At 40.4% G+C, this 15,826-nt stretch overlaps 1 protein-coding gene across 1 annotated transcript in view; it reads right to left on the bottom strand.

Annotated features, from left to right (window-relative positions):
- PLAC1 (placenta enriched 1) overlaps positions 1-12,832 on the bottom strand; it is a 178,881-nt gene extending 166,049 nt beyond the window's left edge. The window contains exon 1 of the mRNA XM_059158330.1: positions 12,744-12,832. The gene's annotated coding sequence lies outside the window, so the exon portion shown is untranslated. The remainder of the gene's footprint in view (positions 1-12,743) is intronic.
- Between the last annotated feature and the right edge of the window lie 2,994 nt (positions 12,833-15,826).

A 15,826-nucleotide genomic window follows, 5' to 3' on the forward strand; every position in this document is an offset into this window, starting at 1 on the left:
CCAGTATGGCCTCCAGCCCCAGGCAAGTTGTCACCTACAAAATCCTTCTCGTAAGAAGCACTCCACGGAAGCCAGCTTAGCACCTTGCAGCAGCTCTATCTTGGAGAAAAACCAGCTGAGGGCCTAGAGAGTTCCAGAACAAGATGATACAGTCAATTCATGACAAAACTGGCCTTTGACAGGGGAGTCCCAGTTCTTTCCAAGCTATCACGTTTATCTTTATCTTTTATCTTTATATCTTATAAAGATATCTCTGTATAAAGATATATACATATATATATATGTATATACATATACATATATATATATGTATATATCTTTATACAGAGATATCTTTATAAGATATAAAGATATTTTATCTTTAAGGGGATAGATTCTAGTCAATCTTCTGGTCCTTACTATATAACTTGGTACCGAATTGTTCGCTCATTGCTTTAGAAGCTCCAGATCAGTTAACCCAACTAGAGCACAAGATCCCTGGAGATGAGACCATAACTCCTACTGCCTTTGAAGCTCTATCCTCTCCCCACCTCACCACTAATGTTAGGAGTCCCTGGAAGATATTTAACAAATGCCTAAAATGAGTAGATTAACATTTGACAATTTCTGAGTTACTCCTATTATATCTTAAAGGTATGTCAGATTCTATTTTCCACAGTTATACCCTCATCTTTGGAAATTTTACTTGGTTATAGAGATTAAGGCTACTTAGGCAGGTTAAAATACTCTGGTATCAGGGCTTACATAGGGGGAATGTCTTGAGAAAGGCAGATCACCTTTCTCAATGGATTAAGTAACTGACAATTACCTAGATCTGATATTGGCAAGTTGAGGATCCAAAATCTTTATTTCCCTTAAAAGCCCTGGCTTACTCTGTTCTAAAGAACAGAGTAATTGTATTGCCCTTTTCTGGCCAATGGAACATTTTAAATAAGACATGCTGTGCTCATATTATACCTTAATGTGAGAGAAAGAGTTCTAATCAGGGTTATTTGTCATGGGCTTTTGACATAAACTAGTGTCTTCCAAGAGTGTTAGACCATAGTAAAGATAAGAATCAAAGACAAAAATCAATTACACAGAAATATCCATAGGACTGACTACTTAGCCAAAACATGCACTTTTTTCTGAAGTTAAAATTTGGGGCTTGGTAAGATATTTCTATTTAAAAACAACAACAACAACAACAACAACAAGATTTGGGGCACCTGGCTGGCTCAGTTGGTGGAGCATGCAACTCTTGATCTTGGCGTTGTAAATTCAAGCCCCACACTGGGTGTAGAGATTACATAATTTTTTTTTTTAAATCTTTAAGGCCACCTGGGTGGCTCAGTGGGTTAAGCCTCTGCCTTCAGCAGGGAGCCTGCTTCCTTTCCTCTCTCTGCCTGCCTCTCTGCCTACTTGTGATCTCTGTCTGTCAAATAAATAAATAAAATCTTTAAAAATAAAAAAAATAAATAAATAAAATAAAATAAATCTTTAAAAACAGCAAGATTTTAAACTGCTGTCTATACCTAGACTTAAAAAAAAAAAAAAAAAAAACAACCCTCTCTTTAGTTCGTAATTCTTTTGATATTGTTGACATACAGAAAAACCCTAGCTGGTCAGTTTCCATTCTTCTCTGCTCATTCTTTTAATTCTCCTTTCCCACAAACAGAATCTATATTGCAATAAGCATCTCCCGCTACTGCCACCCAAGGAATCTGGAAAGTGTGTTAGTTAAGTAGCTATGAGTTTTTACAGTGCTGTAATTTTTATAGCTATAGTGGAGCCTCCTGTCACCACCACTCCTATACCAGAGATGGGTTAGCTACCCCCAAAAGTATTTAAGAGGAGAACAAGGGACAGAATCTGGCAGATTTACCCTAATCAAACACCCCCTAGGCAGAAGGGGCCCAACCTGTCTGGTGAGATTCTTTCAAACACATTTTATACTGTCCAGGCTCAAATTCACCAGGGGAGAAAGAAACCAACACTGAAATTTACCAGGAAACTTTTAAGGTAGAGTAATAGAACTACTAAGATACACTTAAACATAACTTTCTAAGCTTAAACTGCGTAATAATCTTTTCCAGATCCTTTTAGTTGACGTCTTAGTCCAAGAAAAACCTTATATGGACTTGCGCACATTTAGCCTGGTGCAAATTTGGCCCCTATCAAGCCCCTTAGACTTGGCCCCGCACAAATCCATGCTGTCAACAGCAGCCTGGCTCCACCATGGTCACGTTGGTCCTTACAACACCTTACCCTATGAACATTCCAGTCTTTCTCCTCAGGCCCCCAAGGCCTCTACCTCCCAACTCCCCATTCTTAATAGATGAGCTTGTCAAAGGTTGCTGAATGAACCTGAAGCTGAGGGTCTGAACTCTTTTAGTGACTGGAGGTGTGAGAGATCTCCCACTTCAGATGAAGACTCTTTTTTCCTCAAGACTCTCGAAGTTATCCCTCCCTCTCTGCTTTAGAGTTAGTTCATCCATTCCCACCTTCCTCCTTCCACATTTCTCCTCTCCCTCTACACTTGCACTGTCCTATCTGGCTAGGCTAGGACATGTGTACTAGAACATGTGGCTATTTGAATGTAAACGAATTAAAATTAAATAAAATTTAAAAGTCAACTTTGCTATTGCCTCAGCCACATTTCAAGTGCTCAGCAGCCACTCGTGGCTAGTGGCCACTGTATGGGGCAGCAAAGATACAGAACATTTCCATCACTGCAGAAAGTTCTATGGGATAGCAATGATCAGTAGGATCCTCCGGTTCATTACCTAGCCTCAATGGTGACAACGACCTTACAAATGACCATCCTACCCTTGTAGCTAGCAGACTCTAAATGTCTCCACCATTTTTTTGGTCAGTCATCACCCTCTTAAAATGTCTTCTCTCTAACCTGTTCCTCCCACCTCGGGTCCCTGGCACAGCACCACTGCTGAGGTGCTGGTCAGATGAAACCATGAGCTTCCCTCCTTGATCATCCACTCCAGGGTCTTTGCTATGCCTCCCTCCTGTCCCCAAAGCCCCGTCCTCCATTCTTTCTGCCAGCCCTCCTCTAACAAGCTCGTCTCCCGTTGCTCACCTTTAACTAGCTGCTCTATGAAAACGGGATTCAATCTCATGGCTCAAGATGCTAATTTCTCACCTACATGCCTGGCATGAAGAGTCAGGGACTGAAGGGGCAGAAACAAAGACATGGGATGGCTCTGGCCAAAGGAATTTTGCCTATATAGTAATCCTGCTGTAATCTTTCTTCTGGCTAGTTTCAAAGTCTCAAGAAGGCACAGTTCTTTTTCTTTTGGATTTCTTCTCCCTCCTTTTGGAGGGCGGGGACGCATTATTAGTACACTCCACACTGCCACTACATAGTGAACTACACAATAGTTGTAGATCAAAACGGAAAAGCAGGCACTCGTGCTAAGGTAACACAATGCGGCAAGCCTGAAGTCAAGGAAACAGACAGGACAACACCTCCATCCCTTCTGGAAAGGAATGCATAAAGTGCACTCTAACCTTTAACAGCATATGATATCTATAATTAACATGAAGGGATGTCAGAACTTGTTTTCTCCCTTTGGCTTTTGGTTTTTTTTTTTCCTTCTTCCAGCAGACACATTGCTCTGTTGATCAGAAAGCTAAGAAAGCAAGCAGGTAGAAATCTACAGCTCATTCAGCTAAAGGAAGATTAAAATAATAGACCACACAGGGCATGGTGCTGGAGTTGGTCACACTTAGGGACAACTACATCCTGACCAATGTTCCTCTCCAGCCCCCACAACTCAGCCTTATTGAGGTATATACAGTTGACCCTTGAACCACTGGATTTGAACTCTGTGCCTCTACTTATATGTGGATTTTTTTTTTTACCGTACAGTACTGTAAATGTATTTTCTCTTCCTTATGATTTTTTAAAATACATTTTATTTTTAAAAATATTTTATTCACTTATTTTGACAGAGAGAGAGCATGCAAGCAGGGAGGGAGGAGAGAGAGAAGCAGGCTCCCTCCTGAGCTGGGAGTCTGATGCAGGGGCTCGATCCCAGACCTTGGGATCATGACCTGAGCTGGAGACAGACACTTAACGATTGAGCCACCCAAGCACCCCTTTCTTATGATTTTCCTTTTTTTTTTTTTTAATTTATTTGACAGACAGAGATCACAAGTAGGCAGGGAGGCAGGCAGAGAGAGAAGGGGGGTAAAGCAGGCTCCCCGCCGAGTAGAGAGCCCTATGCAGGGCTTGATCCCAGGACCCTGGGACCATGACCTGAGCCAAAGGCAGAGGCTTTAACACACTGAGCCACCCAGGCGCCCCTCCTTATGATTTTCTTAATAACGTTTTGTTTTCACTAGCTTACTTCATTGTAAGAATACAGCATATAAGACACACAGTGTACAAAATACGTGTTCATTGACTTTATGTTATCAGTAAGGCTTCTGGTTAACAGTAGGCTGTTAGTCTTTGAGTTTTGGGGAATCAAAAGTTATACATGGATATTTTTTAAAGATTTATTTATTTATTTAGAGAGTGCATGTGCATGAAGTGGGGGGAGGGGCAGAAGGCAGTAGGAGAGAAGGAGACTCTCCACTGAGTGTGGAGCCCAAGCCGGGGCTGGATCTCACAACCCTGAGATCAAGACCTGAACGGAAACCAAGAGCCGGGCACTCAACTGACTGAACCACCCAAGCGCCCCTGTCAAAAGTTACACAAGGATTTTTGACTGCACGGGAGTAGGGGGTCAGTGTTCCTAACTCCCATGTTGTTCAAGGGCCAACTATAGCTAACAAATAAAATGGCAATGCATTTAAAGTGTACAACATGACGATTTGCTATATGTATACAATACACAAATATACAAATATACATTTGCTCTGTGTATACAATCAAGTTAATAAGCGTATCCATTACCTTACCTACTTTTTAAAAAAATTAAATTTATTGATTTTCAGCATAACAGTATTCATTGTTTTTACACCACACCCAGTGCTCATGCAATCTGTGCCCTCTCTAATACCCACCACCTGGTACCCCAACCTCCCACCTCCCGCCCCTTCAAACCCCTCAGATTGTTTTTCAGGTTACTTTTTTTTTTTTTTTTTTTTTTTTGGTAAAAATGCTTAAGATCGACTCTCTCCGCAAATTTCAAGTACCCAACACAGTATTATTAACTATAGTCACCATACTGTATATTAGATCCTCAGAATCTATTCATCTTATGACTGGAAGTTTGTACCCTTCGACCAACATCTTCCCACTTCCCCCACCCTCCAGCCCCTGGCAACCGCCATTCTACTCTGTTTCTATGAGTTTGACTTTTTTTTTTCAGATTCCACACATAAGTGATGCCATACAGTATCCGCCTTGCCCTGTCTCCTGACCAGTGTTCCTGAAATGTAAATTCAACACCCCAAATCCACGAGTGATGCTAAGGACCCACGGAAACCAAAGAAATTTACACCAGACGGATATGGATAGTCCCAAAACTCTGTGATCTTTGACAGCTACAAGGTCAAAGACGGTTTTTCACAGTGATGTGTACGAAGTTTGCTTATAAAAGAAAAACAAATTTAAAAGTGGGCATTCAGTTATATACAAGGTAATCAAAGTGGCAAAAGTAATCTCTAAAGTGAGCATTTACTAGATAATTTGGGTTAAAATTATATAAAAGGCAGATTGTTTGGGCCAGTATATCTGCTTTTCTTGCACTTGAAGAAAATTTATAGATGAAGAAACTGCTTTTTTAAAAAAAAAAAAAGAAAGAAAGAAAGAAAAAGGAAAGCCTCCTTTCCCACAGCCTTCTGCCAAACATATTCTGTTGCTAGGTAAACATAAGCTACCAACAATTTATGTACCAATATGTATAGCAAATTGTAGCTGAGAGGAAGCTCGCTGGCTTATGAAACAGATGGTAGATTTGTGTCATGGCCCAAGAAAGAACAGGGCTTTGCCACGATGAGCCATTGCAAGTCTCCCTGACAATTTCCTTGACTAATAAACACTCTGATTTTTTATGCTGTGAAGCTGGAGGAGCGTGGAATCATGTAGAAAAGAAGGGAGTAGGAAGGAATAGCAAAGATGATACTGAGAGTTGGAATTACTGGTTTTAAACTTTGTGTTTAAATATACAGTAACAGCAGTATAACCAACACAGCTCGTAATATATCCCTCAGACTTGCCGTGCAAGTTGAAGTTAAATTTCATTCATTCGCCCAACTACCTCAACTCCTCTAGCACTGTAACAAATTTAAGAAAGCCTGGTCAGGCAATCAGGGGCAGAACAAGAGGCTATAATCTTCCATGAGAGAATGCAGCCATGCTTATGAAGATTTTGCAAAAAGAAATTTCAGCAACTTAAGCCCTTGCTTGCAGCTCATTTTCTCATCCAAACTAAACTGGTGCTTGTGTAATAAGCAATTGGTTCACAACTGGACTTCAACTGTCCACCATATCCTGGAACAAACTGTTGAACCACACTCAGATCCACACTGACATCTGCAGGTAACTGACACAGGACTTCTGTGAATTGATTTCTAGACAAAGATTCTCAATCATTCATCGCAGTAGTGTGTAAACCCACAAAACCTAAATACCCTGGAAGACTGTTTCTTTTAAAAAAATACTCACAAAGTTTAAGCCTTTTCAGAGACTAAAGTATTGTAACTAGAGCCTGAACTCAATTACGCAGAGAAAACCCACGAACACAGAGCTATGTCTACCTGGTGTATTTAGGGTGACTTTTTATTTTCACTTTAGAATGTTCTATTTTCCAGTGCTTTTTATGTATTCTCCAACGACCATATAGCACTTTTATAGGAAGTTATCACTACCCCAATTTTTACCTCCAATGCTTCCTTGTCCCAATCTGTATTCACATTCATCAAAGCCTTAAAACAAAACAAGCCCGCAGAGCGCTGTTTTACTAAGCAGTGTGCTTATTTATAAAGGCTCTCAAAATTCCTAAATACACACAAAGAGATCTATAGCACACTCAAACTGCTCTGTTCTAATACAAGTGATTTTTTTTTCTACAGGACCTTTCAACTGAGCAAAATGTCCAAGTCGCATTTATTGGATCAATCTCTAATTATAATATTAGGGAAAACAGGATCGACTACCAAGAGGCTCCTTGTACAATGACTGTCTGGAGGAAAGCCTGTTTTTCTGGGCTTGAAAAAAAATCAAGTGACTCATTCAAAGTCTGAGGTAAAAATCAACATTTGAAGAAAGCCGTATTCTATGCGTTAAAAAATTAAGTGTAATAGAAAAACATACTTACAGTTGTGCTACAGAGCAAATGTTTATTGATGTATTTATTTTGGGGTGCCTGGGATGCATTTGCTTGAAGACCCGGAGCTATGGTTGTTAGAGTTCCCAAGTGAACTCACAAAAGGAAAGCTCAAATACTGTGGGTTTACAACAAAACCGTAGGAGGCGATTTCAGCAATGAGATCAAACAAATGTAAAAATCTTCTTAGCAATAAACTAGTCCTCAGTTTTCTTGTTTGGATGCGTGAGAAAATAATTCTAGAAAGATAAGCAAGCAGGACTTTTTCCAGCACTTTTCATTGTTGGTCCCTAATTCCCCTTTAAAACTCGCACTTCTACTTATTTTTTATTTTATGCTGATGGGCCTTGCCTAACCTTCTACTTTAGGTAAAAAATGGGTGAGAGTTGGAACTCGGGGAGAAAAATTAGGAGAGAGATTTTGCAATAAAATTCACATAGGCACCCAAAAAAGAGACTGGGGAGAGGGAACTAAAGGAACTGTGGATGTTGCCTCCACTTGACTCACCCAGTCATTCATTCAACTATGAAGTGGCAGGACCCAAGCAGTTCATTCATTCAACTATTCAGCCCTCTCCCCAAAGGCGCCACACGGTCAAGTTGACTGCATATTCTCAAAATCGTATGTGCATCTCTCCCTAATATGTGTGAAATGGAGTATCTTTTCACATGTTTAAAGATCATTTGTTTATTCTGTGATTTGTGAATTCATGTTTCTACACATTTTCCTTTCGGTATTTTCAGCCTTGGACCCTCCTGTGGAATTCAAGAGCTTTTTATGTATTGGGGATATTAGCCTTTCATGTAGGATATGGTAGAAGTATTTTTCTCCAAGCTTTGTCATCTTGCTTTTGACTTTGCTTATGTTTCTTGCCGTGCAAAAGTTACTTTCATTTTTATGCAGTTGTCATTTTCCATCTTTTTTTATTACATCTGGATTTGGAGTCAAATGCAGAAAGCCTTTCCCCATACCCGGGTTTTCTTCAAGCACTTGCATGGCTTTATTTTTTACACTTAGATCCATTTGAAGTTTACTCCAGTGTACAGTATCTTTGCCCCAGTGATTTGCTTATTATCATATATTTAAAATAATTATATATTTATTTATATATAAGAATATAACAATATATAATATTTTATATTTATTATATATTATTATATAATATTTAAAATTTATTATATATTAAATTTTCATTTATACCTGGGTTTACTTCTGGACTTTCTGCTTTATTCCATTGACCTGTCTGTTCATGCACCAGTACAATAATGGTAACAAGTTATAACACACTGAATAATAATTTAACAAAGCAATTTGAAGTGATATGCAAAAAGAAAGGGGGCAGCTTTCTTTAACAGAATGGTAGCTAATAAATGACAGAATTAGGAAAACATCATTTTGCAGCCACCATTAAAAACTGATTCAGGAGGACGCCTGGGTGGCTCAGTGGGTTAAAGCCTCTGCCTTCGGCTCAGGTCATGATCTCAGGGTCCTGGGATCGAGTCCCGCATCGGGCTCTCTTCTCAGCAGGGAGCCTGCTTCCCTTCCTCTCTCTCTGCCTGCCTCTCTGCCTACTTGTGATCTGCCAAATAAGTAAATCTTTTAAAAAAATTAATAAAAAATAAAAACAACTGATTCAGATAAGCATCGCTAATGAGTGCTAAAACTATCCGGTGAAAGTATTTGGGGAATAGGACACATACAGAGTCACACCTAGTTTTTACTGTCAATTCATTAAGTACAAAGGGTAAAGAGTAACTTTCCAGTGGAAGAATCTGGAGAACACTACTTTCACCAAGTGATCAAACTTGGCATCACCAATGGGACAACTGATGTCACCTACCTCCCGATATGATACAACGGGAATCACCTACACGGTATTCTTGCCAAAAATGTTTAATGATTCACTGAATCTAATCATAAGGAAAGGAAACAATCTAAAAAATCCAAATTACAAGACATTATGTAAAATATTGGGCCCAGGCTTTTCAAAATAAATACTTCATGAAAGATGGAAAAAGTAGGGGACTGTTCTGTAAAAAAAGAAAACTAAAGGGGTGTCTGGCTGGCTCAGGCAGTACAGCATGTGGACTCTTGATCTCGGGGCTGTGAGTTTGAGCCCTACGTTGGGTATAGAGATTACTTCAAAAAAAAATTCAAAATCTTTAAAAATCAAAAAAGAAAACTAAAGAGATAGGACAAGTAGATAAATTTGCATGACCTTTGATCCTGAATTTTGGATGCTCTATTCAAAAAAGAAAAAAGCTCTGCGGCAGCACTTGGGTGGCTCAATAGGTTGGGCATCTGCCTTTGCCTCAGGTCATGATCCCAGAGTCCTGGGATCAAGCCCGGGATCAGGCTCTTTGCTCAGCAAGGGTGTCTGCTTCTCCCTCTCCCTCTGCAGCTCACCCTGCTTGTGCTCTCTCTCTCTCTCTCTCAAATATATAAATAAATTCAAAAAAAAAAAAAAAAGAAAAGCTCTATAGGAGATTATTGGGGCAATTTGAGAAATGTGAATATGGACTATGAATTAAATAAAACTATCTTATCGATGTTAAGTTTCTTGGGTGTGCTAATAAAATTGTGATTACATAGGCAAACACCTCTGTGTCTCTGTGAGACCATTCTAGACCCACTGATCGCCTCCCAGCTTGCCCATAAACTCATGAGAAAAAATGAACAACTATGGTTATAAGGCACTAAGCTTTGGGAGTGGTGGGGAGAAGGGGAGAACACACAGTCATAGCTCATACAATGATATCGTCTGTGTGAAACTTTGGGAAAATGAAAATACTGATGCATTTGTTTGCATAACTCTCTGTAAGGAAACACAGGAAACTGAAAATACGACCGTCTGGAGGAAGATTAACTAGGGTGGCTCCCATGAAAATGGGAGGGACACATTTCACTGTCTACTCTTCTGTACCTATGGAATTTTGAAATATGTGACTTTATTTCCAATAAATGAATAAATAAATGAATAAAATCCGTTTCTTTACTCAAATCTTTTTAGAACCCTTAAATCATCTCTAGTGGGTAATGGGAACTCTCATACCTTATAGGAGAAATTATAAATTGGTACAATCTTGGGGGGGGTGGAGGTGTGGTTTTAAGCAGCTCCTATAAAATATGTAAATGCATATGCAATGCACAGACTGTCTCTGGGAAAAAAAACCACCGGAAACTGGTAACACTGGATGTGTCTGAGGAAGGACCTTATGGAACTGGGGGTCAAGAGTAAAAGGAAGACGGACTTTTTTCTATATGCCCTTTTTACTACTTGAATTTTTTACACTTAACTTGTATTACCTTTTCAAAAGGAAAATAATGAGTAAAGTGCACATACCCTTTGACCCAACAATTTATCACTTCTAAAAATCTCTCCTGCAGAAATACTTACAGAAGCAAAAATAAATGTATATTACTACTTATGTATACTAATAAATTATAAAGAGCCTAAATGACCATCAAGTAAGGATTCGTTAAATAAATTATGGAATGTTTGTACAAGGGAGTAATATACAGTTGCTAAAAATGAACCCATAAACCATCACCCAGGTCAACATAGAACATTCCAGAACTCCTAAAGTACTCCCTAATGCCTACTTTGGCCATTCACCCCTATGAATTATCACAAACTGAATAAACCCAGCATAAAGGTCAGCATAGAACATTCAGAACTTTTGAAGCACCCCCTAATGCCAATTTCAGCCATTTAACACTCTATGAATTATCACAAACCAAACAAACCCATTTAATAAATCACCCAGGTCACAGAAAATTCCAGAACTCCTGAAGCGCCCCCTAATGTCCACTTCTAGCCATTCATGCTCTATGAATTACCACACACTGAATAAACACTTGTAACCATCACCAATGTCACAAAGAACATTCTAGCACATTCCACAGAACATCCAGTTTGTGCTAATTCATCAAGCAGTACACTCTTTTGTATATATGCTATAATTCAATAAAAATCTCTAAAATATGCCTGCATATCTATTATAAATATGTTTGCATATTATCAAAAGGCTAATTAAGTATACAAATCAAAGTACTACACTATAGATGAGAAGGCTGTGCAGGGAGGAGTTTATTTACTTTGATTCTAGAAGGTCTGAAATCTTTATAGTGAGCTTTTTTCTTCATAACTGATTATTTCAAGATGAAAAACTAATGAAGAAAAATACATACAAAAAAAAAGAAACTAATTTTAAGTACAGCTACGAGACATTAGTTTTGTCCTTGAGGACAAACCATACACCATCAGGATTATAAATCCTAGAATTCTTGACCCACCACCTGCAACAGCCAGCGTCCCCCTTCCCACCACCCCTAGCCCATAGATCCTGAGGGAATTATATGCCTAAAGAACCGATTCAAAGAAACACTTTACCAGCCTAGGCTTTTACCTCAAACTTCGATGTAGTCACTAGATAACTAAAAATACAGACTAAAAATTTTATAGACCAAAAATTCCTTTTGCCTGAGACACCTGGGTGGCTCAGTTGGTTAAGAGTCTGCCTTCGGCTCAGGTCATGATCTCAGCATCTCGAGATCAAGTCCCACAACGGGCTCCTTGCTCGGCAAGGAGCCTGCTTCTCCCTCTGCCTGCCACTCCCCTGCATGTGCTCGCTTGTGTGCACTCTCTCTCTGACAAATAAATAAAATCATTCATAAATAAATAAAATCATTCATAAATAAATAAATAAATAAATATTCCTTTTGCCCAAAGCAGACAGGCTTCAGTGACTCAGACTAGAAACTTCTTTCTTTGAGGCTGACCTTCTGACCTTAGCTTTAGAGCCCTAAACACTCTTTCAGTCAGAAGAGAGGTAAGGAAAGAAACTGAAGAAAAACCACATGTAGGAAGGCAAGAAACCTTTTAGGGTAACTGAACAGTCCTAGTTTGCCCGGGACTTTCCTTGTTTTAGCACTGAAAGTCCCCCGGAAACACCTCAGTTCCAAGCAAACCAGATCTCAAGTCCTCTTTAGGCTCCTTTCCCCCTGAACCCCAACCAAGTTCCCCCTTGACCTTGAATGTGCCAGAGGGGTTTCTTCTCCTCAGAAGCTAAAGGAGAGGTACCAGACTTCTTTTACCACATTTCACAGGAGAAAAGCAGAATCAGAATCCCAGAGAGGATTCAGAAGACACCCAAGAAGAGCATTCCACACAGATTCAACAGCTTTTAACCTCGTCATACCATCAGCTCCACACACCATTGCGACCCAATGCTTTCCCTGGATCTAAATTCTGATTCAGATTTTACTTTGAAGAGAAGGGGCCATATCTAGGGATCACTCCTATCAACTCACTTTTTGTTATGTTCATTGCTTAAATACACATTATTTTAAAATATTGTTTGCTAAATCTATGCCCCCAGAAAACTTCACATCACTGTCATCAATGGAAAACCAGTCCCACATGCCACAAACAGAAAGTACATATTAGGTATAACTTAGAAATATTACCTAAAGGTGGTACTTCTTGACGCAGACTCCTCAAGCGAGTTTTCCTCAGCAATGTCTGGAAGAAGCCTGAAGCTCCTCCTAGAGGCCGGTGTGTGGTTAACACTTTCTCAGGGATTTCTTCCAGCTCCTTCTGCAGATGAGAGTGATTTTCTTTTAGCTCCCCCTATTGGTTAGAGTGTGGGGCTACTGTTCAACCAAATTTTATTGAGTGACTGCTATGTTTTGGATACAGTGCTAGCCGCCAAGGCTACAGAGCTTTGAGAAAATGGGGAGCGATTTGGGGTTATAATTGAGCAAGGGTTGGAAGAGAAGGGAAAGAGGAAACTAGGATATTTAAGCCCAAACTGTGCTGCTTGTCTAACCTTCCTCTGCGCCCCCCCTCCCTTGATTTAAGCCACAGCAACTTGACTTTTATCCCTTCCACTTCACCAAAAGCACACTCACGAAAGTCTCTAGGAGACCTCATTGTCAGGCCCAATGGGAAGTTCTTGGTCCTCATCTTAAGTGACCGTGGAGACGACTCTCCTTAGCTCCACCGAGAATGTTGGCTTGTTTCTCCAGGTTTTTCTCCTACCTCTCTTGCCGCCCCATCTCTCCTTCAGCCTGTCTCTTAGCTGTTGTGCTTGTCAGGACTTTGTCCTTAATCCTCACCCCCATTAATCTTACAGCTTCCACCTCCTAAAAGACCACATGTGGCCCCCGTTTCTCTCTCCGGCCTCCTTTTCTTCTATTAGCAAATTACTTCTCTCTGGGTGATGAATTCACCTGTGTACCATTTCCTTCCACCAGACCCCCACCAGCACCCTGGGTTTGTTCTCCCAGATTCAGCTTCCGGGTTACCTCTTTGAGCAAGCATTCCAGAAGCACAGCCCGGGTTATGTCAGGTGCTCTCCTTCCGTGTTCCCCCGCTTCACCCAACACCAGAGTGTCGACTGCTTGGTCTAGTTCTATTTATTGCACCAGGTTGGTCCACTTGAAGGCATGAACGTAATCTGCATTTAGTTCCCAGCACAGGGCTAAGTATTTGTCAAATTGATGAATACATGAAATCCCTGAGCTGTGAACCTTTCAACACAGAGGAAGAGGATCTGGAGAGGGGTGGGTAGACGGGATGGGTATGTGGCCCTTCTTCCCTTTCCCTTCTGCAGAGGCAGCCGGGGCTGGTGGGACTGGAAGGACATTGGGGGCGGCGCAAGGAGATGGATGCGGCCAAGGAGGCAGCCAGGGGGCCGGGTCAGAAATTGGTTACATCCAGGGGAGATGAGCAGTCATACTGAGGATAGAGGGGACCAGGGCTGTCCCTATCAGAGAATGGAGTTACAAATATGGATAGGGTGGGCACTGGAAGGAACCCTGTGGCATTGAACTGGAATTGGAGGTACCAGTTTAAACTCATTTGTAATAGATGAACAGGTGTGTGTGTGTACACATTTACATAGATTTTCTCTATGCTGAGAAAGCCTTTAAACCATGATGCCCTGGTAGGAATGATTATACTTGGTGTAGGTGTAGTGCCTATACCCTGGCTTTGAAACACCATTTTCCATTAAAGCAATCGGGGCTCCTTAGAGAAATGTCAGATCCCAAGGCTGGGGCAAGGAAAGTATGAATCTGGGACATCTTAAGCCAGGTTGTGAAACACTGCTCAAACCCCCCCCCCCGAGGTTTGTCAAAAGGACACAGGAGCCAGCTTGGAGGGGCTCTCAACTGTCCAAATCTGAGATGTGAATATCAAAATAATGAAAATGATTTTTTTAAAGACTTTATTTAGAGAGAGAGAGTGCACACATGCGTGAGTGGGAAGAGACGGAGAATCTCAAGTGGACTGTGCAGACAGCAGAGCCCGAAACAGGGCTCCATCTCAAGACCCTGAGATCGTGACCTGAGCCAAAATCAAGAGTCAGACGTTTAACCATATGTACCACCCAGGTGCCCCAATAATGAAAATGATTTAAAACCCAAGGACTAAAATAGGAGTTCATGAGTCCACACTGATGCAAATAAATGGTGAAGGGAAATTCCTTTTTTACAGCAGAATGCCAACTAGTAAATGTAGAAAGAATAATAGAATGAGGGTCACAATTAGGTGGTCATCCTACTACTATCAGGCATGGAAGATCAATGGATCCTAAAACTAGCGAAAGTTTGAGGACACAGGATACTTAATACACTGTCAAAGTATCCCCGCACAAAGTATTTTATTAATTTCAAAGGGAAAACACTAACTGTACAGGTACTGGCAGACACCACCTTACCTGAAGGATCAGGGTTACCATCACCAGTAATTAGACAGTGGCATCACGTGCCCCCCACGGTAATATACAGAATGCAGCATCGCTCCTGTGGCATTTCTGCCCAGAATACATAACCTGAATTTACTGACTAGGAAACATGAGTGAAACCTAAATTGAGGGACATTTTCAAAACTGGCCAGAACTTTTCAAAAAATATGAAAATCACAGAAGGAAAGGCTGGGAGACTTCCAGATTGTGGGAGATCAAAGACCCGCTGTAACAATGAAGTGTAACCCATAATCCGGGGTCAGATTTTTTTTTTCTTTTTGCTAAAATAGCATTATTGGGACCACAAGCAACATCTGAATGGAATCTCTAAATTAGATGGGAGTTTTGTATCAAAGGTAATTTCCTGATTTTGACAGTTGTAATATGGTTGTGTAGAATGTCCTAAATAGTCTTGAGAGAATGTATTGAAGCAGGGAAGGGTAATCGGGTATCGTTTTGGTAACTTCTCCGATGGTTCAGAAGAAATATGTGAATATTTAAGGACTTACACATACGGCGGAGCGGGGGGAGAGAATGATAAAACAAATGTGGGGAAATGTTAACAATCAGGGAACCTGGTGTAGGATGCACAGGGACTCCTCGTGCATTTCTTGCCACCTTTCTGTAAGTGTGAAATATCCCAGTTCATGTTTCTAATATACTGAAAAGAAAACTGAGTGTTTAGAACCTGAGTCATGCAGAAAGGCTTTTATTTTTTAACCTGTCAACCCCCTACCTTATTCATAAGACTAAATTGTTTTGACACAATTTTTTCCTTTTTTTTTTAAAAAAAAAAAAGAA

This window comes from Mustela lutreola, chromosome X (genome assembly GCF_030435805.1).
Source record: "Mustela lutreola isolate mMusLut2 chromosome X, mMusLut2.pri, whole genome shotgun sequence".
Classification (NCBI taxonomy): Eukaryota; Metazoa; Chordata; class Mammalia; order Carnivora; family Mustelidae; genus Mustela; species Mustela lutreola.